The sequence below is a fragment of the Haemaphysalis longicornis genome, unplaced genomic scaffold (assembly GCF_048455015.1).
Source record: "Haemaphysalis longicornis isolate Haplotype H1 unplaced genomic scaffold, Haemaphysalis longicornis Haplotype H1 scaffold_3, whole genome shotgun sequence".
Taxonomy (NCBI): Eukaryota; Metazoa; Arthropoda; class Arachnida; order Ixodida; family Ixodidae; genus Haemaphysalis; species Haemaphysalis longicornis.
This window is the reverse complement of record NW_027526335.1, coordinates 130,489,385-130,517,256: the sequence shown is the minus strand read 5'-3', so window position 1 is coordinate 130,517,256 and position 27,872 is coordinate 130,489,385. Positions and strand designations below refer to the sequence as shown.

General features: G+C 47.0%; 1 protein-coding gene across 6 annotated transcripts in view; it reads left to right on the top strand.

The window, feature by feature from the left end:
• Positions 1-27,872, top strand: part of LOC144175082 (uncharacterized) — a 793,144-nt gene that overhangs the window by 138,927 nt on the left and 626,345 nt on the right. For all 6 annotated transcript variants that reach the window (XM_077704129.1, XM_077704128.1, XM_077704130.1 and 3 more), the window contains exon 2: positions 17,335-17,385. The gene's annotated coding sequence lies outside the window, so the exon portion shown is untranslated. The remainder of the gene's footprint in view (positions 1-17,334; positions 17,386-27,872) is intronic.

The window sequence follows — 27,872 nt, the reverse complement described above, 5'->3', positions numbered from 1 at the left end:
AATCAACGGATGAACGTATTCACCTCGGCCGATATCTCAGTCCATATTTTTCAAGCAACGCCTCAATGGTCACCATTGGTATATACAGCGATTACAATAACATGCACTCAGATACAACAAAAAATTGAGACGTAAAATTGCCCCTGTAACTGCATCGCCTTCCTGCGGTGTAACGAGCACAGACTCTCCCCAGTCATCGCGCATGATGTCGCATGTGGACATTCAATTTCCGGGAAACAAAATGAAATTGCAGGAATGCTCTTGCGAGATGAAAGGGAGGCTGTAACAATAGGGTTTTTAAGGTTTTAAACTTTTGTTTGCGAGCTTACGTTGACAATCCTGTATTCTGAATTTATTCGTCTTTTTTATATTAGGAACTTGCTACAAACTTGGAAGGTAGACATTTAGAAATGCTCCGAATACATTTTCGTGTGGAATAACTCTGGTTCTTGGTTTCATTTTTACTCTTGAAATCTGAGCATCAAGGTGAATAAAATCTCTCCTTTTTTCCCCTGTGTCAGGTAATAAACTCACGGAATGGTTCATCCTCATCACACGCACAACTGCAACTGAAAAGTGGAATATTCAAATTCGGCAAGTGTTTTTTTTTTTTTTTTACTCCAACCTTCACCGGCGAAATCATGATCTATCAGTAGATGTCGCTGTTCATTTTCCCCCAAACCTTTTGGAACGAGAGACAGAAAGCCCATTTGTTTCCACCGTGTCTCTTTTGTTCGAGGGACAGCGTTCAGAGTAGAGGATTCGACTACGGTTATGGCTCATTTCCTCTCTCCCCAAGCCAAGATGAACCAATACGTCACGTCAAAGAGCGCTGACACCACTTTTTAGGCAGACGAATCTGAGAATTGCGAAAATGTCCGTTAGTGTGCCAATCTTTCGTAGCGTTTCTTTGTTGCTTGTGAGTTATAAAACTGCATTGACGCACATTAATTCCTGAAGCTGTTCAAAAATAATCCCCGGGTGTAGCAATTTAAAATAACGTCGGGAGTTTGTGTATGTAGTTTCAAAATTTCAATGTTACTAAACTTGGCGAGTGTTGTACCTAAGACATCACTGGTAAAAATAAGTATTTTTGTTAAAACAAAGGTGGAACCACGTGTTCTTCTGCCGTTTTGTTCAGATCAACAACGTTTTCAATAGAGCAACGGTTTCAATAAAGCTAGAAACAACATCGGCGGGTTTGAAACAGCAGGGTATATTAGAGGATCATTTCCCCATTAACGATGATAGTTCTGTTTGCATCCGCTACGTAGAAAACAAATGAGATCAAATCGTTAATAAAGTAATGAAAACCATCTTCGACCTCAAGCCGAGAACATCTTAAACAGGTCCTGCCGGTTTCCACAAAGCGCCACTCTTCATTTTCCTTGACCCTTGTTTTTTTGTGTGCTCGTTTGTTTTTGTTGTTTGCTTGTTTGTTTGCTTGCTTTTTTTGCTTGCTTGTTTGTTTGTTTGCTTGTTTGTTTGCTTATTCGTTTGTTTGTTCGTTTGCTTATTTGTTTGTTTGTTTGTTTGTTTGTTTGTTTGTTTGTTTGTTTGTTTGTTTGTTTGTTTGTTTGTTTGTTTGTTTGTTTGTTTGTTTGTTTGTTTGTTTGTTTGTTTGTTTGTTTGTTTGTTTGTTTGTTTGTTTGTTTGTTTGTTTGTTTGTTTGTTTGTTTGTTTGTTTGTTTGTTTGTTTGTTTGTTTGTTTGAATCGCTCGGGAGCGCAGCCTTTGTAACCCTACCAAATTTACTTCGGGTTTGTATTTTCCGCGCGCGAGTGTACTGAATCCCCCATGAGTTGCAAGGGGATCTGGGCGATGCATTACACGTACCGACTGTATAAACGCGCCAACGACATTTTCTCATTAGTGGCGTCATAACGCGAGCAGCGTCATAACACGGAACACATCGTGGCTGTGCCGCACGCCTCCGCGAGGATTTGACTCGCGTAATTAAAGAGTCGTGCGAGAAATACGACGCCTGTCCACCGGTTATGAAAGCCCCGAAATGGGTGGGCAGCGTTCCGCGGGGTGCCGCGCTTGTTCCCGAACGGCGCACCGGCTCCCTAAATGACAGGCTGAGAGGCAGCGTGCGAGTTCCCTATGCGGCAAGGACCTGTGGCAATGGGAAAGGTTAGGTGGCCGCTTAATGCGCGTTGCGCGTACCACTCCAAGTAGGGTGACGTGGTTGATTATGCCCTGAATGCGGGAAGTGCGCAAGCTAACACGACCACGTAAAAGGCGTCCCTAGCAGTTGCGTCGTCGTGCGCGAAAACACACGGGACGTTGCGGCGTAGGTTTGTTTACTTCCCGTCGGATAAAACGTCGTGGCAATGTTGTGTGTGAAAAGGACTCCATTCTGTCGAAATGCGCGAATAATTACATATGCGGAAGCATTCAAGTCCAAAATCACTTCCAATGCATTAAGGGAGCATAGTTTGTAGAGGGGAGGGGGTACTTTTGTAATGCGGTAAAGGAGAATAGTTGTGTGTAAGCAGATGGCCCTTCGTTATAAAAATTGCTTCAAACCATCTTGTCCACTCTTCGCCCTGTTAGGCGGCGCGATTCAAACGGGAAAGGGCAAATTTGGGGTCAAGTCACACATTTCAATAGACGGACATAAAAACGGGCTGGTGGGATGGGTGGTTGGGTAGAAAAAGCTTACCATATCAACTATTTCGCACGTTTAAAATATCCTATCATTTTACTCTGCCTACGGGTTTTCTATGCAACACATAGATTCATTTTTTAGGTGTACTTGGTAACCGGCTCTTAAATACACCTCATTAGGAACGACGCGATATTTCTCATTCATGGATAACAACGTTACAATGCCGAGTTTGTAACTCACCCACTCGTAACGGAACGCCACAATGAAGCAGGGGTACCGATGGTGACAGTAGCGTCTGTCTGTAAAAAAAGTGGTTGATAAGTTTCAAAGTACTCGCTTCCCTTTACAGGTTATGTGAATACACAAGACGTTTTCCCAGCTACAGGGATGGCATCGTCAGTGGCAAGTTGCTCCGTAGGAACGGCAAACAACCTCTTACCAAGTGCATTGTAATCATCTGGTAGGTTCCCCCGATTAGCATTGCGCGCCGTTGGGTCCTGGTGGATGAACCATGACTCCGTAAATTCTCTCGGACCCCACCGCTATTCACGAGCTAATGGTTTTGTTTTCGTATAATCAAACACGTGCCCATTCTAATCAATTTTTTTGGCTGTCAGTGTTCAACCGGTTTTATTCTGGCGCGGGTAACATTTTCAGCCTTGTCAGCGGCTTTTTCAAGCACCTTTCATCGTGTCCTTCGTTTCATCCCAGTTTCCGCAATGTACGATGCCACGCAGTCATGTCATCCAACCTTGTAGACGACACTAGTCTGCTCGTTCTGTGCCGCGCATTCATATTTAGATCGCATGACCTTTTCCCACTAAGAAACTATAATGTCGAAATATCTTTGCAGCAGAAAGAGATTTCAGTGGCGACATTTTGAGCTGTGTACCGAGGCAAGGATATGATTGATTGATTGTAGGGTTTAACGCGCCGACGCAACGCAGGCGATGAGGCGCGCCGTAGTGGAGGGCTCCGGATTAATTTTGACCAACTGGGGATCTTTAACGTGCGCCGAAATCTCGTACACACGGGCGTTTTTGCTTTTCGCCTCCATCAGAAAAGCGGCCGCCGCGGCCGGGAATCGAACCCGCGACCTCGTGCTCAGCAGCGCAACGCCTTAGCCACTGAGCCACCGCGGCGGGTGAGGCAAGGATATGGTGAACGGCGACGGCGCTCGTTGCTAGAGGAGAAAGGAAGCGCATAAAAAAAAAAGGGTGGCAAGAGGGAGGCAAATGACGCGGGAAAAGAGGACAGAGAAACACCAGAGCGCGAGCGCCCTCCACTTGTCTCACCGCTTCTCTGTCGACCCACGAGCGCTTCGCCAGGAAAGGCGAGACGGCGTACTGGATCCTACCTTTGTGACGACCAAGACAATGTGTTCCTGATGAGGCGAGTGCGTCGGGTCCTCTCTTATTCCTCTTCTTTGGGCCCTTCTGCTGTGCGTAGGGCGAACAGTGGGAAGTGCTTAGCAGCAGCAAGAAGTTCCGTGGGCTGCCCCGCTGAAAAGCAAGAAGAGCGGGCTATGTGTCCTTCTGGAAGACAGGGCAGGAGAGAAAAGCTCGCCCGGGACGACAAACAACGTTCCGCATTAGCGGCAGACAATGCGCGACAATCACTGCACCGCCATCCCCTCCCTGCTCCTCTCCTCTTCCACATCTCTGTCCGCCGTCTATGGTTCTGAGCCATCTCGTCTGCTCTCTTTCGCGCACCGTTCTCCCACGCGCCCCATACGGGGTCTGTTTCCCTCGTCTTTGCTGTAATTTGTTTCTGCTGATTTTTTTTTTTTTGGCGCTTGAATCAACCCCGTGTCACTTTTCTATCCGTTCGTTACTGTGCTACCTGCACACCTGAAAGTACGGTTTACTCGTTTGTTGTGCAGCATAGTGCCTTTGTTTCTGGCTGGGGTGAATTTATATATTTTTGATTGTTTGATAGTACGTGGTTGTTTTGATTGTTTTAGTTGTTAGTTTGTTTTGATTGTTAGTTTGATAGCACGTGGCATCAAAATCCGAGCGCCGAATAAAGATGCCGACCTACCTCTCGTGGGCTTTCCGCGACATTCAACAGTTCAAGGTTCCCTCTCATACTCGGAAGCTTGCAACATCATCCTAAATAACAACAACACAAACCACAACAATCGGAGTGCGCCACTTGTCATTTGTCATCGAGGGTCGGTCTCGTTAGCACTTGAATCTGGAGCAGATTCAGAAGCAACCAGCTGTCCCTGCGTCATTCTTGCCCCAGTGAAAGATCCGTATCGCGCGAACTCTTCTGGAGAAAGTTTCCCGTGTCGAAGACGATACATCCTCGGCTGATTGGACTCGTCTTGTTCCTCTTCTTCTTCTCTTGCGCTTCTTCTCTTCAACTACGCGAAGCGTATCCCAAAGACTAATTGTTTGCGCCGAAGAGCGACGTATTGCCCGGAAACAGGGGTCTGTTGCGCGTGGTGTGCACTGTCTGCACCCTTCGCGTCTCTGAGGCGTCGGCCGGTGAAGGCACGTGTCTAAGCCTCGGCTGGGCCCTTTGTGTGCCCGGAGAAAACAGAGGAGCGGCGGTGGCGGCTAATTGGTCTTTTGTGAGCATACGGATCAAGTCTCGCCGCACCGCGTCGGATGCAGGCAGCGCTAGATGATGTTTGCAATCGGCTCGCTCGGCCGGAGAACGGACCGCGCGTGTGCCACGGGGCAGTAAAACATGCTTGGGCCAAACAAAGTTTCCTTTTCGCCCCGCTCTTCCGTTTTATGACGCCGAGCCGAACGCGAGGCCCACATTGCGGCGCAGGCCCGTGTGACCCTTGATTGTGTTTGACGTTTAGAGGAAGGGGAGAGCCGGGGGAATGTGGAGGGGCGAAAGGGAGGTGGGAGCGGGGAAAACGAGCTCCCGGTGGCGGTTCCTGTTTTCCCGAAGAATGCGGAAGAATGAAAGGGAAGGGTGGTTGTGGCGCGATTGCTGGCGCGGCTTTGCTGATGACCGGTTCTGAGGAGCGCCTTGTTGATGCTTCGTGTCTGTTGGAACGGCTGTCTCTCTTGAGACTTGGCACCGCTGGAAACGACGTTGAAGTTTTTGTTTCGGTTGATTGGGCTGAGTCGTCACTGTGTGTTCTGGCGCCTTCTTCGATCTGTTTTGTTTGGCGAAGTAAAAGCAGTACGCGTGAAATCACGTATAGCACCCGCCGCAGTGCCGTATAGCGGCTGTAGCGTTGTGATGGTGAGCCCAAGGATGCGGGCTTGATGTATGCCGCTGGAGCCGAATTTCTAATGGAAGATAAAAATTGCGTCCATCTTCCCGCGAGGGAACCCTGGTGTGATGCGACGCATCGGGGGGTTCAATTGGTGTTTCCGTTGGGTTGATTATCTAAATCGCGTGAAATGTGTTGTGAACGCGTATGATGCATTTCCATCACATGCGGGTGTTCCTATACGCGGTACGATGGGCGTAATTGTTGTGTCACACCACTCACTGAAGGGACCGTCGCTTCCATCACGTCTTCATCGGAAGAATCAAGTCAAGCTCGAAGTAGTCAAGCAAGGTCACGTCAAGTGCGAGAGCGAGCGCTTGACTGAACCGCAGCAGCGCGATACCAGCTTTATATTCACAGCGCTTGAAGGAGAGGAGACAATGGAGGAGAGTCGCGCATGCGGGCACTTGCGCGCGCCGGAGCAGTTATTAATGCAGCGTTACGCAGCGAAGCGCGCCCAAACAAGCGCGCCAGCTGTGGTATGCCAATGAGCCGGAGTGACAGTGTTGCACACAGCTGTGGGAGAGAAGAACGGAGGAGGGATGCAGACGGATGGCGCGACGACGACGCAGGAGGGACATGCCTCAGAGCAAGAGATGCGTCGCATCTAAAAATAAAAACGCCCGTCTGTCGAGATTGTGGCACACGTTAAAAATCCCCAGGTGGTCCAAACGAATACGGAGCCCTCCTCTATGCGCGCGCCTCATGGCGCAAGTTTGGTTTTAGCTCGTAAAATCCTCAAGGTATGAAAACATCACCAATACGTGCGTTTGTTGGAGATTCTTGAGCATTTAATTTAGTAAACCTTGAAAATTTTGATTTTTGATATATATATATATATATATATATATATATATATATATATATACAAGAGAAGAAATACTTCGAACAAGGTAAAAGCACGATTGTGGCCTACGTTTCAGCAAAGAGAACTTGCTTTCCTCAGGGCAATCTCTCGCCTGGCAGGCACGATTTATATAGGGGGGTAGGACCCCAGGTGAAAGGAGAGGGAAAGATGGAAGGGAAATTGAGCAAGCTGATTGGTTTGGGAGTATGTCGGGGGAGAGATTGAGGGGCCAAGAAGGTTGCCTAGTTTAAGCCGCGAAGTAGGTCACACGGAAGTCAGCTGGTGGTTGATATTCGTGGAATTTTTGGAGAGAAAGGATGAGAGGGTGTTTATTGACCCGCCGCGGGGTATACGGAAAGGATCTCAGAACCGCCGGAAGCAGACCAGACGGTGAGGGTGGGGTCCTTATCAGAAACTATCTGCAAGCCTCAGGTCAAAAGAAAAGATAGAGACAGGGGGAAACTAACTAGGTCAAGGAAAAAAGAAAAAAAAGGAGAAAAATAACAGGGAGGGAAACCACATAAACCCACACACAAAAGAAAAAGCAATGACCCGGCAACTGAAATGGCACGTGTCACCCACGGCAACATTCCTGGAACAGGCCTGTCCTGAAACTCAAAAACGAAAAAAGTTAGTGACGTACGGGGCACAAGACCACGCGGAGTAAAAAAAAAAAAAAGGAAAAGAGAGAAATAAATAAAATTGAATTCAAAAAGCAAGGTTGGAGGGATGAGGGCGAGTATTAAGCTAGACGCTAAGGAATGAAAAAAAAAAGAAATTAGGTGACCAGGTACAGAGCATAGTGAACGGTCATAGTCTTTGGATGAGGTATATGCACGAAAATGCCTAATGCTGTATTCCCGGTGAATATCGCAAGGATTCCAAGTTGCCCTTAGACGCATTAATTCCAGCAGGTTCCGTGGAGTTGAATTTGTGAATTAAGTAGGATTCTCGGTATTTCCTGTCCCTAGGAGACTTAAAATTTGACTGAAGTATATATAACTTAAGGTCATCAAAATTGTGGCCTGGTTGGTTGAAATGCTGCGCTACAGCTATGGAGGATTTGCTAAGAGTATCTGCCCGGTGACCATTAAGCCGTAGGCTCATAGGTTGACTCGTTTCGCCTATATACTGTTTGCGGCACATTGAGCATTCCAACATATACACAATGTTGGATGAAGTGCACGTAAAACTTGAATTAATCTTGTGGACATAAGTACTGGCTGTGCTTTTTACAACGCAGTCTGTTTGCAGGTGCCTACAAGTCTTGCATCTGGGGCGGGAGCAGCTGGCTATAACAGGTTGCTTTGAAGGCCCTGTTTTAGCATGCACTAAAATATCTTTTAGATTCCTGTTTCTCCGGTAGGTAACCCTTGGTGCTTCCGAGAAAGTCTTTTTAAGCCGGTCGTTACTGGCTAAAATGGGGTAGTACTTCTGCAGTATATTGTTTACGTTTGGGAGGGCGTTTGAAAATTTAGTTATTAGGGCAGGTGGCCTGGCGCTTTCGTTTTGCCGCTGTTTGTTGAGAACGCCATCCCTTTTGAGATTAGACACACGTTGGTACGCCTGATCGAGCGAGCTTTTGGGGTGGTTCCTGTTCATAAGGGTGGCCTTGAGTTCGTCTAGGTGCTCTACGTAGTCACTGTCATCACTGCATACTCTTCTAAGCCTGGTGGCTTGTCCTACAAAGATCCCTTGTTTGCAGTGTCTAGGGTGATTACTTTTATAATCTAGGTACTGCTGCCTGTCTGTTGGCTTTCTAAAAAGCGTGGTTTTAAGTTTACCGTTGTCTAGAATGACGGTAGTATCTAGGAAGTTCACTTGTTTTTCAGAATACTGGCAGGAGAATTTAATAGTCGGATGCGAAGAATTGAGATGGGATATAAACGTTTCTAGAGTCGCGCGACCGTGTTCCCAAATCATGAAGATGTCGTCTATGTAGCGGAGGTAAACCTTAGGTTTATGCGGAAAAGAGCTTAATAGGGTAGCTTCAAGTTGCCCCATGAAAATGTTGGCATAGGTCGGTGCGAATGGAGTACCCATGCTAGTTCCAAAAACTTGCAAAAAGTAAGAAGAGTCAAATTCAAAATAATTGAGAGTTAGAACTAGTTTTAACAAAGTTATGTACACTTCTGGTGCATGTTGGTGAGGGTTCACTGATAGAGATTTTGAAATCGCTTCAATTCCTTCGGCGAACGGAATGTTTGTATACAATGCAGCAACGTCAAGAGTAACAAGGAGGGTTCCACTGGGTAGGCGCCCGCCCATATTTATCTCTTCTATTATGCGGAGGAAGTGGGGGGTGTCCTGAACGAATGAAGGAAGAAGAGCCGGAAGGTCGGATAGGTGATGATTCAGAAACAGAGATAGTGCTTCGGTTGGGGTATTGTTATTCGAAACTATGGGTCTGCCAGGAATGTCGGCAGTGAACAATAAATCTACGGGGACTTTATGGACTTTTGGGAGGAGATAAAAAGGTCCTGCATGCTTATTATTCGGTTTCATGAAATTTAAGTCAGTAGTAGTTATTAATTCTCTAGACCGTAGATCTGTGAGGCTCTGAAGGATTTTTAGGCTGTATTCCTGGCTCGGATCGTTATCTAAGGGCTTGTAGTGGCAAGGGTTATTGAGCTGCCTATAAGCTTCATCTTTGTATTTTCCCATAGGTAAAACAACTACACTGCCACCTTTGTCGGCTGGCTTTATGACTATGTCGGTTCTGGCTGATAGGCAATTCAGGGTAACTTCTTCCGACGGAGTTAGGTTCTTGAGCTTGTTTGATCGCTTAGTTGTTACCAATATTTCTCTTGATACTGATTTTAAGTACAGATCCAATTCTGGAGATTGATCTACATCTGGAGTCCAAGTGCTAGGAGGGTGGAGGGTGCGTTCGTTAATGTCAGGTTGGTCCTGCTTCTCCGAAAAAAACTCGCTTAGTCTCATTCTCCGAGAAAATTCAGTGACATCTTTGTGTAACTCGTATTCATTCACACTGCTATTTGTGGGACAGAAAGTTAGACCTCGTTCTAGGATACCTTTTTCGTCGGCCGTTAGTGTTTTGGAAATGTCAATAACGTTGCTGGGGCAGGTACCGAGAGAGCTCGTTTTTTCTATAGAATGATTGGCTGGGGGAGGAGGTTTTATTAAAGCGATCTCTGTATTGAGGGGGAACATTACATGACCTAGTACTTCATAGTCCCGGCTATTGAGAGGCTGATCTCTTACAGTACATGCTGCATTTTGCGAGGGAAGTTGGTCACGCTGAAACTTAACCGCTTGCTTATTGCTAAGATCATTTTCCTTACGATTTATGAAAATATTGAGATCTAGTTTCTCCTGCTCGGTTAGTGGAAGAGCTTCAATCTGGTCGTTGAAGAGGCTGAGTTGGCTAGTACAGTGCTCTCTAAGAATTTCTAGGAGGGAAAGAGAAGCATTATTCAGAATATCTTGCCACCTGACAGCTAGTTCAGGAGGGAGCTCACCAAGGGCACATCTAACTTTTAGGCGGAGGCCTTTGGGGATCTTTTTGCTTTGGAGATACGAGGAGTACGTTTTTAGATGAAATCTGTAGTTGGTTTGTTTGCCGGCTAGTTTTCGAGCTTTGAGGAAAGAGCGGGATTTAGGGGTTGGAGCATACGGCCTACTCGGTGGTAGTCATTTGTGTTTGTTCCGAGCAGACCTCCGGGGTGACACTTAGAAATATATATATATATTTCTATATATTTATATATATATATATATATATATATATATATTTCTATATATTTATATATATATATATATATGAGAGATAGAGAGATAGAGCTCTTTAATGTGAACTTGTGAACTGTTGAGGTCAGCCCTGCTAGGGACAATGCTGGCTACACCAGATGGGGGGGGGGGGGTGACTACGTTAATGAGTGGTGAATATTAGACATTAGGGGTACAGCAGCAAGACGACAAACAAGAAACGTGAAATTTCTTTTTATATTCTGTTAAATGGAATACGCTAGTTGATATTTTGGTGAGAACATAGTCGTTATTCTAAATAGCAATAGGACAGTCTCTAATAAAATTTCTGTAAAGATGTAGGAAGAAATATGTATGCACAGCGGGAAACGAGCTCAATTGATCGGTAAGGCGACATTGTTTAGGTGCACAATCTTTTTCGGGACATTAAGATCAGCCGTTGGATCCGAATTCCAGGACGGGCGCTGCGTGCAACGGAATGACATTGGCTGATTTTTCAGCAAGGGCAATATCGGGCGTCTCCATTGGGTGTTTCGAGGTGTATCCGGGTTTTGGAGGAAATGTAGCACAGACGTCGTCGTGCGGAAACTTATGCATGAGGCAAACCTCCCCGAAGCTGGGACGCTGACAATTGTCCCCTGATTCAAAATGTGTGTAATGGTGCTCGCACTGTGTTCTTTTTTCTCCAAATCTTTTGTAGCGAGTTTTTTTGTTGTAGTAGTTGTTCAATGCGCGACGTACCTTGGCGGAGTCCGGTAGGCTTTTCTTGCGTAGATATTTTGACGACCATTTTCACGTCATTTTCTTTTGTGTGGGTGGGTGTGTGCATAGGTTATGCGTTTTAATTTTTTAAAACAGATTTGAAGCTTCCGGGGACCGAACTGCTGCAAAAAGCGTACCTGTAGTAAAGCCAGGATTGGCCGCTTAAGAGCTGCCTGCCCCGCCCCTTCCTTCATTCCGAACGCACTTTTAGCATTAAAAAAGAATCTCTGGTTGGCTCTACAAATGCAAAGCTTACTGAAAGTAACCTTTAAAAGTGCCTGGCGGATGTGGCAAATCCTCCCCAACTTAGTGCATTTTACCCCTAGAGAGTCCCTTCCTAGAGTAAACAAAGATATTTCTTCTCCTGAAGGAACTGGCCGAAAAGGAAGAAAGGGTAATAGTAAAAACTTATGCCGGGCTCCTGTAGGCACAGCGGCCACTTCTTGCTTTGTCCCGAGAGAATCAACCTACCGGGGCGCGCAGCGGAGATACTTTCCCGCGCGACCAAGTTTGTCTGCTTCTCGTCTTGCTCTGTGTACGACGCGCTCCCCTGGCGCCGCCACTGACTCATTAGCAAGCCGTGAGGGCAGTGTGTGACCTGTTCTTTCTCGTTGTGCGGCGCTTTGGCCTTCTCCTCGTTGTGTCCAGCCGGAGGTCATTAGTGAGCTCAGTGTCTCCGCGGTCTCGGCTAATTGGCCGGTAGCTGAGCGACTCCTCCTCATTTGGGATGCCCACCGGAGTAATCTGCGAGTGTCTCCAGCCATCGTCGCGGAGACACGGCTAATCTTTCTTACAGGAGTTGGCCTTCATTAAGAAGAGAGCCTTGCCGCCAGACATCCTGTTACAGCGAAAAGAAAAGTTAGTGTAACTAGGCCATCTGATTGGTGTTTATTTCGACACAACTTGTTTCGTAACATACATCCTTGCGTGGGCATTACTAATCTATTCATCCTGAAAATATAACTTGACCAGAACATTGAACATTCGTAATGCAGAAGCTTTCTTGTCCCGTTACTATGAACGGTTAGAGCACGCATCACGGTTAAGATCTTGAAACTAACATTGGTGCTACTGGTTGTCAGTACTGGGCACAATTTCTGATGGTGCCTTTATAACCTCAGGCTCCAATGTAACTAAAATTTTATAGGGCTGCGGTGCCAGTTTTGCACCCTAGGTCAACTTTGCTAGTGTCGAAATTTGTAATCGCACTGGCTGAAGAGAAGTGTGAACATTAAGTGGTGCTGCTTTACTTGGAAATGATCTAGCACCCAAAATCACTTGGACTGAGCATAGTAAGTTGACATTTCATGATTTAATAATAATCAGGAGTGTTGCACAGATAGGCTACCTTGTTAGTCTAAATCAACGGGGTAACAAAAGTCAAAATTAAGTACAGATAAAACGAGTGAGGAACCCTGTTACTACGCCCATGGTTTTTAGTGAGCTCGTGTGTTATTGGTGTGGTTACGGCGAATACCGCTGTTTTAGATGCGATGTCCTAACGTGGCCACTGTCAAAAGTGACAGTAAAAATACTCTGTTACTTTTTCTACTGCTCCATCTAGTCCCATATCTTGCATCAACATTGCTGAGCATACACCCTCATTAATAATACAATAATCAGAAATTTTACGAAGTGTCCAACAATGCCCCAAACACGTCCACACGGGCGCAAATTGGGTGTTCATCGAGCCCTAGCGTAGCGCTCTACAAATACTCACGGCATTCTCAACTCTTTGTTAGCCATTACACACCCTCAATGCTTATCACGCCTTTAACCACCAACATTTCACTTCCCATCCTTGTTGTTTTACCGGCTAGATGTCAAGAGAGAGAGAGAACAAAACTTTATTAAAAAAGAAAAGAAAACCGGGTTAGCGAGGGGGCGTGGCGGAGGACCAGAGGTCCGCCGCGACCGCCAGAGCTCGGCAGGTGACCAGCACTTGGCTGGACTCCTCGGAGCTGCCCAGGGCCTGCTCCCAGTGGAATGAGGAGGGGAGTGGGGAATATGGGTCAGCAGGACATTCGCAAAGAGAGTGATACAGAGTATCCAGCTGACCGCACTTGGGGCAGTGGGGTGTGTGGAATTGATGTGGATCTGTATGTATTAGTTGAGTACGATGAGGGAACGTGTGCGTTTGGAGTATCCGCCACATGTGGGCAGCCTCGGGGGATAGGTGTGGATGGGGGGGTGGGAGAGTACGGCGGAGGAGGCGGTAATGAAGGGTAATTTCCCTGAAACTGAGGAGAGACTCGGAGGTCTCGGTCTCGGGAGGCCCGTGTATAGGTGTACGAGAAACAGCGGCCCGGGAAGTAAGAGCTCGAGCGTGTGCATTCGCTGCCTCGTTAGCACCTATGCCGGTGTGGGCCGGGGTCCACACCAGTTGCGCGGGGTCGGTCGGGGGGCTTTGGAGAAGAATTTTGAAGGCTACGAGGGATATAAAGCCTTTGGAGAAGTGCCGGATGGCCTGCTGCGAGTCTGATAGGCCGGTGATTGGGGTGGGGCTCTGGGAGAGCGCAAGGGCAATGGCCGCTTCCTCCGCCGTAGTTGCACATGAGGTGGAGATGGTGGCAGTGTGTGTCGGGACATTGATGTCAGGTCCGGTAACCGCGAGGGCATATGCCGGTTTATGTGGGTATTTGGCTGCATCTACGTATAGGGTGTGTTTGTCAGGGGGGTGGAGTTTTGCATGATGACTTGCACGAGCTGCTCGGCGGTTGGAATGGAATATGGGGTGCATGTGGCGGGAAAGCGGTTTGATGCGGATGAGAGCTCGGATGTTGCGTGGAATAGGTTGGGGGGTAGTGGATGTTGTGAGGGGTGTATGACCTGTGATTTGGAGTATGTAATGGCCCGTGGGTGTGGTGGAGAGTCTGGAGATTTGGGCTGTCCGGTGGGCCTCAAGGATTTCAGGGATGGTGTTATGGATGCCTAGTGACATAAGGCGATTGGTAGGAGCCCCGGGAGGAAGGAGCAAGGCCGTGCGATATGCTTTGCGGATCATGGCATCCAGGGCGTTTGTTTGAGTGTTTGTGATATGTATGTAGGGGAGGTGGTAGAGTATGCGGCTGATCATAAAGCTGTGTAATAAACGTAGTCGGTCCAGTTCTGTTAAGCCATGATGGCGGTTGGCGACCCGTTTAATGAGGTGGATAGTTTGGGCTGTGTATTTCTAAATGTACTTGAGTGTGGGGAGTGTAGATCTGTTGTGTGTGATAGTAAGCCCCAAGATTCTTAACTCGTGAGTGTGGGGGATGGGGTTTTCATTCGCAAATAGTCGTATTGATGGTTGGGGGGAAGGGCGGGTTTTGGGAGGTGTCATGATAAGTAGGGCAGATTTGGTGGGCGAGCATGTTAGGCCAAGAGGGTGATGTGTGTGAGGACGTGGTCAAGCCCAGCTTGTAAGGTGTCTTCTATCTGGTTATCACTGCCACGTGTCACCCATAGGGTGATATCATCTGCGTAAATGGTGCTGCGAAGTGCGGGGATATTGAGGAGTTGGTGAGCGAGTGGAATGAGAGTAATATTAAAAAGTAGGGGTGAGAGAACTGCCCCTTGGGGAGACCCGCGATTAGGCATTTGGAAAGGCATGGATTGTATGGGGCCGAGTTTGATAGTGGCTGTGCGTTGGCAAAGGAAGTTGTGGATATAGATATAAAATCGGGTTCCCAGTCCAAGGTTGCTGATGGCTGCGAGGATTGCCTCATGTGATAAGTGGTCGAAAGCCTTTTGCAGGTCAAGTGAGAGTACCGCAGAGTTATTTTTGGCAGGTGGGTGTTTTATTAAGTCGTGGTGGAATTGTAAAAGGGCATCCTGTGTGGAGAGGGCGGGGCGGAAGCCTAACATATTGAGAGGATATAGGTTGTTAGATTCTAGATAGTGGGAAATACGGTTGTAGATGACGTGCTCTAGCAATTTTCCAATGCAGGAGGTCAAAGATATGGGGCGGAGGTTGTGTATAGAGGATGGTTTACCCGGTTTAGGTATTAGCGTGATGTCCGAGAGTTTCCAGGCTGCTGGAAGGGTGCCTGACGTCCAGTGTTGGTTATAGTAATCGGTAAGCTGCTTGATGAGATCGTCATTGAGATGTCTAAGTATCGTATTTGTTACTTTATCGTGGCCCGGGGCTGTGTGCCGGCGTAGGGTTGATATGGCCGATTTCACTTCCTCTATAGTTATAGTGGAATCGAGGGCTGCATTTGGTGCTCTCATGTAGCAAGTTGAAGTGGGATTTGCGGGTAGCGGTTGGGGGATGTACAAGTCCTTCAGTGTTTTTATGGTTTCTTCCGGGGGTGTTTGGAGCGAATGGAGATGTCAAAGCACCGCATCTTGCAGCTTCTCTCGTCAAAACAGCGTTTTTGTTCTCCTGTAAAGCTAGCCTTACGCACTGGTGAGGAGCGTTAGGAGAAGCCGCCTTGCGTGTGCTGATGTAAACGTGTTGTAACTTTTCGAAGCGTCCATCAGTGTTGAAGCTAATTAAAATTATATCACCACAGTTTCTTTTAAGTTTTATTACACCAAATGTCAAATCGCTACATATCCAAAATTGTTACCCTATAGCGCAAATACTTTGGAAAGTACCCTCTCAGGCAGTCTTGTGGTTCAGCTTCACCACAATAGCATCGAGTAACCGATTCCTGACGCCACTGACGCAAACTTTGTGAATAACAGCAATATGCGTACTGTTTGACTTAAAAATTGGATCTGCACTGTGGCACGGCGGAATTCCGAACGTCGCGCTTGCGTTGCGTCACGCCACCGCGCAGACTGAACGTTTGACTTAAATCCTACGCCTGCAACCGTCATTCGCCGCATTTCTTGCTGGCTGCTTAAATCGGTCAGTCGAGTGCATTGGGGTGAAGCTGAACTGTACTATTGGCTTAGAGGGTATAATAGTAAAAGTACTGCGAATTCATAATTTGGGAAACGGGCAGCAGTAGGAAACGGCGAGAAATTGAACCTTTGGGCCTTGATCGTTCACCAAAGCATCTAAATAAGCGACCAGTAGCGATGAACAGGGGAATAGCAGTAGGCTTGTGGTGAGGATCAAGTTGACGCTGGAAACTTGCATCTCTCTCTTTTTGCGGGGAGAGAGAGAGAGAGAGAGAGAGAGAGAGAGAGAGAGAGAGAGAGAGAGAGAGAGAGAGAGAGAGAGAGAGAGAGAGAGAGAGAGAGAGAGAGAGAGAGAGAGAGAGAGAGAGAGAGAGAGAGAGAGAGAGAGAGAGAGAGAGAGAGAGAGAGAGAGAGAGAGAGAACAAGCGCTTCTGGTCTGGTCGGGTCTGCTAGCGCAGATATGGCTTCGTCATCACCTACACGCGCTCTTTTTTTCTCAATGGTACAATTTCTTATCAGGTGTAGCGCATGTTTTCGACCTAATTCCTTCCATTTTTCTCGGCAACGGCGGAAGAAAGCGCTGCAACATGAAGCTTCTTACTCAAATGTCCTCAACTTGTTGAACGTACACCATAAAATGTGCTAATAAAGCATTTGTCAGCGCTATTGGTCTGCGCTATTGTCAGCGCTATTGGTCTGAACGGGTATGCTACTGCAGATATAACCTCGTCTTCGCTAGCATTACTTTTTAGGCATACTGTCTAGTTTGTAGACATTACTGTCATATGTTTTTAGTTACGAAATTCTGCTAACAAGAAAGATGTTTATAGATTTATGGGGACACTTTTAACCTGTACAACTTGTTAGTATGGGTATTGCTAAAAATCACATGTGTAGGAGAAATACTTTAGATCAAAAGACCGATTCGACGATTTAAATGGCCTAGATGGATTTGTAAATGCTTATTTAAGCAAGAAGTTATTAATATGCCATCGTAGGGGCGAAAGTGTAACAAACATTAAAATTATTTGGGATGTCTTTGTGAGCGTCTATATCAAGCCAAAATTGATGCGATCACTTTAGGAGCCCAGCAGATGTTATAAGAGTTGTAAAAACATCTGGCTTTGTTAATTTTACCTCGTTAGGACGGAAATTTCTGAACACACTGAAATTTATTCTGAGATACCAGCATAATTTATGCGGAGACGCAAGGATAAATGAAAAAGTTCTTTTGAGGAAATATGTTTATGAGCACACTCAGGCCTCGTCGCTAATCCAGAGATTTATTATCAACAACTATTTCTTGCAGGTCGTGCTCCAGCCAAACAGCAAAACACCCTCCGACAGCGTGCTTCGTTCGGTAAGTCCGCCCTGTCGTCTCCGACCAGTTGGTTCAGCATAAAATCGGGAAATCTTCGAAAACAATTAACTGGCCCCTTCCCTCCGACGACCAAAATCGAAACGCAATGACCGCAATGAAAACGTAAAACCATCGATGTACCACCAAAACGAAACCCTTTAATTTCGCTGAGCTTTACCGGAACGCAAATGCTTGGTTTGCGTTATTGTAGATCATTCTTCTGCGATTATCGAGAAGGTTTACCTTCTTCAATGGCTGCCCGCTCTTCCCTGGAGCGAACCACGCGTGGCCTACCCATGCCGCGCTAGAATGTTAACTGCCCGACGGGAGCGAGCGACCGCACCTGCGATGTGGCGTGATGCGAGCGGCGACGCTGATTGGCTCCTGTACTGGCGTGATATAGCTCGACACCTATGTGCGCGCGCCCGCGCCAGCCGTGAATGGCGAGCGAAAGCTGCGCCCGAGAAGAGGAATCCCCGGGAGGGTTTCAACCTATAATTCAATCCAATATCTAACAGGGAAACAGTCAACACTTTACCCCTGGCCAATCCTCTTGAGTGGGTACGTGCCAAACACTTCAAGGGCATCATCATCATCGTCGTCGTCGTCGTCGTCGTTCCATCGGGTGAGGGGGAGAAGTACTCTCGCACTCAGCGGTCGCGGCGCGCGGGCCGCCTTTCCCCCTCTCTGGAGTGTGCGCGCCGATCACGGCGGGCCTGGCGCGGCTGCTCCTTTGCCTTGACTACGCTTATAAGGCTGGAAAAACTGCGCGTGAGAGACAAGACAACAATAAGAAAGGGACAGGACGGGTCTTGTCCCTTTCTTATTGTCTTGTCTCTCACGCGCAGTTTTTCCAGCCTAAAAATACAATACCAACTAGCCCAACAACACGCTGTACTAAGCTTTGTAGGCATCGCGTGGTCGGGTTTACCACTAATTTAGGCATTATTTTAATAAAGCGTTGCTAATAAATGGGCCAGACTAGCAGTTTGTGAGTTGCGCACTTTATATCACGCAATATTTTTGGGAATTAGTGTTCTGCTGAGCTCTTTCTTTACACCTACTTTGGAGTAGTGGCAGAAAATTCTTCTACCTTCTTTCCGAACTAAAATGGGGCACTGAAACTTGCCTGTGCCGCCGATGGTATGCTATCTCCACCGTTTCTCGGGTCACATTGCGGCATACCCAGCTTCGAGTATTACGTGGGCTGGCCTTGGCGATTTTCACAGTGACTGCTACCTCCCTAGGTTCTCCCTTTTCCCAGCCACCCTGAGAGGAAGGGGGAGGGGGTGATACTGAAGGGGATTCCACCTCCCTTCTTCCCTCATCCCCGACTCGGGCAAAATAAAGTTGTTCGCTCACTCACTCCGGCCAAAAATTCAGTCTATTACCGAAATGTGATGTCTCTTTGCCGCAACATCAAACTAAGCAACGCAAAAGCGAACGCTTGTCTGGTTGCCGAACGGCAAGCGCTTAATAAGTCCTTACATGATGCTCTCCAGGAGCCGTGTTGTTTATTTTATTTGTGTTGTACATTAGTTGCACGGCTCAATTGTGCTGCAGAGCAGCTTGGAATTCTAGAGAGAGGAAGTTTTGTTTATAGTTGGCGGCAGTGGTGGCTGAGGGCGAGGTGTTTATATATCGATGATTTAATACAAATTATGTAATATGCCAAATACTTACTAAGTTCACCCAAAACTACCCTACAGGGATATCAAGCCAGAAGTCTGTTACACTGACACGCGTTTGTGCTTGTTGCCCACGGGCGCCGAGCGTATTACGTTTAGACCGTTTCAACAAACATCAGTTTTTGCAGTAAAGCGGTCAAAATACCCGCTATACGCGATCCCAGGCACACACACGCAAACTAACAAAATTCTGACAAAGTATTGCAAACTTAATGTTCGACACGGCATCGTTTACCCACCGTGGACTACGCTACTTCGAGGTGAATTTCAGCTCCACCAGAGTCCAAAAAGCTGCCAACTTAAGCCGGATCGCTTAAACATAAGACCCACGTCGCCCACAAGTGCGCTTGCCCTAGCCATAACATCACCCATGGATGAACCGTTCTCTATGGCAGAACTCGTCGCTGCGCTGACCTCAGTCAAGAAAGCTACATCACCTGGTCCGGACAATATCACCTACACAGCCCTTTCCCATTTGGGCGAAAATGGAAAGAAGTGCCTTTTAGGCATCTTCAATCGTTCTTGGGAAGCTGGCCGCCTAGAGCAAAAATGGAAGCACGGGCGTATTTTGGCTGTACTGAAGCCAGGCAAAATACCAACTTCCATCGAGTCCTACCATCCTATTGCCCTCCTGAGCTGCGTCGGCAAGCTTACGGAAAAAATGGTGCTCCATCGCCTGGGCTGGGACCTGACCACTCGCAACGCATACCCGCCACAGATGTCTGGCTTCCGCAAGGGACGGAGTAGCATTCCATTGATAATGCCTTAGCCCTTGCTAACAGCATTAAACAAGCCAAAACACAGCGCAACATTACAATCGCTATGTTTCTTGATATCAAATCAGCGTATGACTACGTGTACCATGAAGCTATACGCTCGGCCATGAGGTCTTCGGGCCTTGGGGGTCGCATGTATGCATGGATCTCGGACTATTTAACCGATAGATGCATCTACATGTCAGCAGACAGCGGTGACACACCGCTATACAGAGTGACCCGTGGTGTTCCCCAAGGTGGTGTCCTCAGTCCAACGCTCTTCAACATCACTATGATGGGCATAGAGAAGTGCTTACCGCAGTCAGTGAAAATATCCTTGTACGCGGATGACATCTGCATATGGAGTGCTGGACGCAACAGGCGGGTACTGCGTGCGAGACTGCAACGGGCAATCAATTCCATTGCGGCGTTTCTAGGAACCCGAGGCCTAGATATATCAGCTGGCAAGTGCGCTGCCATCGCTTTCACAAAGCGTGATGTATCAAATTATGGACTCACCGTTGCAGGCTGCACTATCCCCTATGTTCCGCACCATAAGTTTTTGGGTGTGACATTTGACAGGTCTCTGACTTGGTAAAAACACGTCCGCTATATAAAAGACAAGCTTGCGTCCTTCGTCAACATTTTTCGCATGTTATCTAGTAACGGAGGCGGATGCAACGTCCAGTCTCTTCTTCGGCTGTATGACGTTATGTGCGTAGGATTGTTACGCTACAGCCTTCCTGTTCTTCTCCCCCTGTCAAAAGGAAATGCCAGAGCCCTGCATAGTATGCAAGCGCCGGTCCTGAGGGTGTGCATTGGAGTTCCGAAGACCACATCCACGGTGGGAACTATGGTGGAGTGTCGACGACTGGCACCACTTGCTCTTGGCACGCAGGAGGTCCTTCGGGCTCAACTGAGATTTGCAGCACGGCAGCAAGGTAACCCATTAGCACTCAGCTCAGCCACTGAAGTGCGAGACCTTCTGCCTCTGCATTTCCAGCACCCTTCTCCGTCGCTACAACCGCCTTGGATGTACCCGCGTCTGCAAATTACAACTGGAGTGCCCGGCATTACCCGCAAACAGGATATCGCCACCCCTGCCTTAAAGTTCTTCGCCTTGGAACTGCTCTTCCAAAAATACAGGGCCCACACCCATCTATACACGGATGGGTCTGTGACAGCTAGCTCATCGGCTATAGGAATCTGGTTCCCGTCCTCCTGTACCGCCTTCAGCGCAACGCTTAGCCACAGGACGACATCCATGGTCACTGAACTTGCCGCTCTGCGGGCTGCTTTCGCCTACATCATCGAGCAACCAGCACGTCAGTGGGCAATCTTCACGGATTCTCGGGCAGCCCTTCAGTGCTTAAAATCATACCCGAAAGAACAGCTTGTTTTAGACATCCATGCATTGCACTTACAAGCTCTAAATGCACACCATCATGTAGAGCTTCAGTGGATTCCTGCCCACTGCGGTATAACTGGAAACGTCAAGGCGGACACTGCGGCATCGATAGCGCATGATCTGCACGGGCCAGTGATACCGATACCGTTCTCCACAAAAGATGCTTCTGCCCTTGCGTCCAAGGCTGCCTGGAGATTTCAGCGATCCATGTGGGCTGTTGCGCCGCATAATTACGCGCCGCTTCACTCCATAGATCCGCACGGGACCTTTAGGATGCCTGAAGGACTTTCTTTCCGCATGACGAAGCGGTTCTTCACTGTGTGTGGCTAAATGTCGCTTACACCAATTACTTTCGATTCAAGACGAAACAGGCCGCTTCCCCCTTGTGCACTCTTTGTGACGTGCGCGAGGACTTGAACCACGTGCTATGTGAGTGTGCGCGGTATAGAGCCGCCAGAAGGTCCCTTTTAGTGTCCTTGGGTCTTCCGCTGTCTAGAGGCCTAACTCTCAGTGACGTGCTAGGCCCTTGGACGAACTCTAAACGAGCATCTCGAGCGACAAAAGCTCTACTGTCTTTCCTGCGAAGCACAGGACTTGATCAGACTCTTTAAACAGGACTCTCTTAATGAGCGCGTCATCTTCATCACAGTCATTATCATCATCTCTTCATCGATTTCATTTTTTTTATACATCTGGTGTAGCAAGCTAGGCGCCTTGTCCAGGCTAACCTCACCAGTATCATTAAAGACTATTCTCTCTCTCTCTCTCTCTGCAAGAACTCTGCAACTTTCCCATTTAAATTAAATTACGAAAAAAAACGTACAACGCGCCAAAACGAAAAATTCACCGAAATGCCGCTGGTGCCCATTCGCGCGGAGCAAACGCCCAAGCCAGAAAATCGGCCAGCTGCCAGAGGGCGGCGCCCGATGGCGGCGCCCTCGTTGATGATAATGATGATGATGATTCCTATTGGTTTACCCTTTGAAGCGGGGTGATGACATGTCATCTTACCAAAAAAGGACTAACATAACCATGTTTTACACTCTTGGTTTAATACTAGCGCTGCTTAGGGCAGGCACTAAAGCTTATTAGGCCCGAAATACTTTCTTTTCCCTGTTACAGGTGGTAACTGTCCTAGGCAATATTCCCCTCTCTGCTTTTCGTCCACCAGCATTCTAATCTTCTTTTCGTCCCCTCAACAGCCTTGAAGTTAACTTCCTCTCTGATACCCTTAAATCCTAGGGCTTCTGAAAGCCCAATATTCCCTTCATGTAGATTTGGATGGATACCCTCACATTCTAACACTATGTGCCGCATAGTTTCTGTTTCTTTTCCGCCGACCACACATACCCCATCATTTTGTGAATACTTCCTCACAAAACTCTTAGTTCGCAGGCAACCTGCTCTAGCCTCAAAAAGCAAAGCACTGCCCTGGGAATTATCGTAGAAATTTTCCTTTCTGATGTTCATCTTCTCAGCCCTGTACATCTCTAACGACGTTTTAGCTTCCATTTTTTCCCTCCATTTATTCGTTTCAATCTGCCTTGCCTCTTTTTTGGTTACCTTGGCTGTTTTGGATTCCCCACTGTTCTTTCCGTATTTCATCGTTAGCCTTCTAGTCTTTCTTAACCACTGCGTGTCCACGCTTTTCAAGTATAGGTACCTAAAAACCTTAGCTGCCCACCTTCGTTGATCCATTGCCCTCAACCTCATCTCAAAGCATATTTTACTCTGAGCTTCTCTAACTTCAAACGACGCCCAGCCCATATCTCCCTGAACTGCTTCGTTAGTTGTTTTTCCATGCGCGCCTAAGGCCAAACGTCCTACCGTTCTCTGGTTTACTTCAAGGCCTGATAGAACGTCTGATTTTAAGCAGAGTACAGCATTCGCAAACGTGAGACCCGGAACCATTACTCCTTTCCACATTCCTCTTACTACTTCATATTTGTTATACCCCCACGGAGCTCTATGCTTCATTATAGCTGCGTTTCGCTTTCCCTTAACCTTAAGTTGCTCCTCGTGAGTACTTAAGTAGTTATCCCCTCCGTTTATCCACACTCCCAAATATTTATATTCCTTCACTCTAGGTAATTCGCCTTGCTGGATAGACACTACGTCGGTGGTAGCGTCATTGAAAACCATTATTCCTGATTTTTCTGCGCTGAAATTTAACCCGACGTCAGTGGCTTCCTGGCCGCAAATATTTATTAGCCGCTGCATATCGGTTTGGTTATGAGCTAAAAGAACAATGTCGTCTGCGTATAACATTCCCGGAATATGCTGTTGTACCACTTCGCCTTGCAGGATATGGGTTAGGCTAAACCCTACTTGACTTTCTTCCAGTTTCTTTTCTAACCCTGCCATGTAAAGCATGAACAGTATTGGGCTCAAAGGGCATCCCTGTTAGAACAAATAAAGTTGGCTTTGCCGCCAGGCGTATCGGCGTACGCCACAACGAGGGCGCAAGTAAGCCAACACAAGCTTCGTTTGAGCTATCTGGTTTTGGTAACTCCTGGTAGGCTGGCGGGACCATAGTTTCATACAATAATAACTTGAGGGGAAACTGGGGCTAGTGTCAGCGCGAACACGGCTGCGGCGCTTACGCTTCAATGGGAATGATGGGTAGTTCTGGAACCGGATTGCGTAGGATCGAAACAGGCCTATGGCTGCGCAAATTGTGTTTCTTGCCAAAAAAACTCTTATTGCCCGGTTCTCCGTTTACAAATTACATAAACAAGAAAGTTAGTGACCAAAAACTGGTTTTGTACGAAATAAAACGGCGCGTTTAAATAAAAAGCAGACGCGGAGTCGAGGAGGTTTGTGGAGCAGGTTTGCCATTTGCCACCAACTACAGCAGGACGCGGACTTCTTTAAAAAAACTATTTGTAAATGTTTCGGCGCTGGTAGTTTGTAATACTAAGAAAAGTTTTGTGCTCATAAAAAAAAAGAAACCGATTACCTTTGGAGAAGTTATTCTTGCCTGAATTAGTGACATTCATCAAGCTGCGTTCCTATCAGCCGCCTGTACTGCTGGTCTACGCCGTAGGAGCCGGCGTTCGCACGAAAGGGGTGGCCGTTCCAAGCGATTCGCAACCGTCATCAGCTTCGAAATACATTGCTCTGCCGAATGAGCAGCGCCGCAACTTCTAATTCGCAGACAACTTCGCCGCACAGAGCGCCGTCATTTGTGTTTTCGTGCTCGCTGTGCCGGCAATGAATTGATAACCCACCCAATTCGCAACTCTGGTTATAAAACATACTACTCAGGGCGGCGGCAGTTCGCGCGCGCGCCATGCAGTTCAAGGAGAAACATATTTTTGATCGCTTCTTGCAACACCCCGCGTAGGCAAATGCATTCATGTAAATCCAAAACGAAAACGAAACTGCCTGCAATCCATAGTAACTTCCACAAGCCATCGAGCGCCAATCCGAATCCAGAACTACCCATCACGCCCATTGAGGCGTACGATCGCAGCGCCAGATTCCTCTCTAGTTGTTATTGTATGAAACTCTATGGGCGGGACAGAGTTGGCGCGTAATTTTACTTCTCACTTCACTTCAAAATTGCTTAATTTTTCTATCAACATATAGATGCTTTGTGGCGTGCGTTACGCTTGCGCTTGCACGATTTTTAGCACTATGTGCAGCGAGAAAAATCCCAGGCTGCAGGCTAACGCATGGACAAGTACAAATGTTTCAGAACACGGGTTCAATGGGGGCCATAACGCTTGCCGGCACTATTTCAGGTAAACGATGAGAATATTGTGCTCTGTACAAGATACGCTTTGCTCATTCTTGCACGGATTTCACTGTCATCTTATAGGTGTTTTTATTTAGGCGTTTTTTCGTTTAAGAGGTGTGATACAGTAGATTTATTTTGCACGTACAAGTTACACCTGGTACAATATGAGATGTGGCTGTGATAAAACCACAATGCAAACAATGCAGTGTACGAGACTATGAATAATATTGTTAGACTCTAGACAGTATAATCACTCGCCTGCGTCACAATACCGGGTTCCAACTTACCCTTACTTGAAAACATATTTATACGCTCGGCGACAGAGTTACCTGCAAACTGCTCGGGAATTTTTACAGGTTCATAGAGTGGATGACAAAATCTACATTGACCGTTTGCATATATAGTGCTTGAAGCTCAGCGGGAGCGGTAAAAAACTGGCTTAAGTGGTCTAATATTTCGAAAGCAACTGTAAAAATTCAAAGGCTCGAGTTATGATAAAATTGAATTCGACTGCTTGAAGTGTTGTAATATTGTTCCTCTTCATAGGTAATATTACAATACTGAAGAGGAAAATACCAGCCGCTTAAAAAAAGACAGTTTTGCTTCCCTTACTCCCCGGGATCTCCAAACAAGCATACAAAAAAAAACTTGTACGGACTGTAGCAGAATGCAATTTCTCAACTATTGCCTCTTTTTTCTTGCCTACCTCGGCCGGGAGTAAAAATGAAGGTTAAAAACTCTCTATTCGTCCCGTTCTGTTCAGTTCTGGCAGTGGAGTTGGGAAACATAATGGGTTTCTGTCGTTCGTGAATGGAAACACCGTGACGGACCGCGTGCCGCGTCTTTTCCGTCACTCCCACCGACCCGCGGCTGTTTGCACTTCTTCTCTGGAGGCTTTCATTTCTGGTGTCTTTTATCTTTTGTCAAAGTGCAAAATGTTTCCCCTCCGTAATGTGGGTTCTCACTCCTGTGATTTACTTAAAAGCGGCAAAAACCTTGAAAATCGAAATAAAACAGCTCGGGAGCGGCACGCTGCTTGGTTCGGATTTGATTATGCTAAGGCGAAGTACGAACTGAAACACGTACACGGCCTTCTCCAGGTCAGTTCATCTATATCTTGAATAGAAGAGTGAGGTGGGAGGGGGGTGTGGTTCTCGTTTTGGGTAGGCCGAACTTTTTTTAGAGAGTTAATATGCTCGGTGGTGGTTACCCGTAATTATTGATTGCCACGATGCCCCTTTCAGTCCCTTGGCATTAGTTGGGCACAGATGTGCTCCTGATTTTCTGCATTATTTTCCCGAATATAAATCAGTTTATAGGTACGCACAGCCACTGTATTGGTTACTTTGGCTGCTTTCCCAAATAATTGGCAGGGTTACTAGCAACATCGAAGGGAATCTATGCGTGATAACAAAAGTTCCACCAGATATAACATAGACAGAGAGCAAAAATCATGTATACATAATGCCTTTTGGAGAGGAACCTTTGCCAAAAAGCTATCAGGGTGCACATTTCATCAATAAAAAAGGGGTGGGTGCAAAAGTAATAACATTCAACGTTTAACCACTCAAAGTCAAAATACACCCTAAACATAGCTGCCAATGTGCACGCCGCACACGCAACAGTAAAGAAAACATCACCACCTTACGATATCGTGCTCCACGAGAGCATTGAACATTGTAGCCTTGACAAGAAGCAGCGTATTCCAGCTTTATTTTGCTTGCCTTTATATACACAATGCGGCAATGAATCTGAGATTGCGATCTGGCTGCGGATCTCGTATTTTGTGATTTATTACCGCATAACCCTTTTTTTTAAACCTCCCGCCTCTCTGTACGCGAGAATCTCGGTTTTCTTACATTATTCCAAGATATGGCCAGTTCTCCGGCGATTCGCTCGAAAATTGGAGCGCTTTTTGTTTGGTCAGGCACGCTCCACTAGCCTGGGAGCTCGATGAGTCTGCGGCAGGCTTCCTTTTATGCGAATCCAGTACCCGTAGCGTTTAGTTTTCCTCAGTGTGCCAAAGCCCCTACCTCTCTTATTCATTCCAAGTATATCATAATGCGAGTTAGGCTTCTGAATTTCGATAAATTGTGCTGTCTCGCGGTCTTGAATGCCTTCAAGACCCGATTACTTTCGCAAACACTAACAGCTAATTTTATTCCAGTGTTTTGGATGGTTACGGCCACCTATTGAGTTAGAAAGCCTCCACAAAACCTCCCGAATGTATTCGCGCATGGCCCTACAAACACGAAATGTAATTATTTAAACCTTCCTTACTTGCATTTCTGGCATTTATGTCGACAGCAATCGCTTTTGTTTACTTCTTGGCCTCAAAGTGGTCTTTGTATCCCTTAGAAAAAGGTGTAGGCTGTATATATCCTCCCTTTCAGTCTTTCGCTTTCAATGACAAACTTTGTGCCTTCAATAAGGACTTTTGAAGTTTCGCCATTCTGCTAGACTTTCTCCTGGGAAACTTCACCCGTCGCGGGTAGTGTCTCCGCGGGTATCGGGGTTTTTTTACGCCTCCGGCTATCCTATAGTATCATATAGCCTTCACCACGCCTCGAGACAGAAGCGCTGAAAACCATTACTCATGCTACGTCCTCAGCAGCTCTCTCGATTGTGGGTTCCTTCCCGCATCCCAGCGGCCTAGAAACTCCCAGTTTTGCGTTTCTTCGCAGGCCCGGAAACAATACTGCCGTGGCTGGGTTTTTACTCTACGCTTCGGAATTAGTTCGCAATCGGTCATTGTGCGTGCAGAGTCCCTAGAAAGAGGTGCGGCTAGCTCAGCCAAATTGTCGGGTCTCGTCTGCCCTAACGTTTTCAAGGCGCCTCTTTCGCCACTTCTACGTGTAATAATTCAGAGCAGTGTGTCTGTGGTTGTAGCCGGC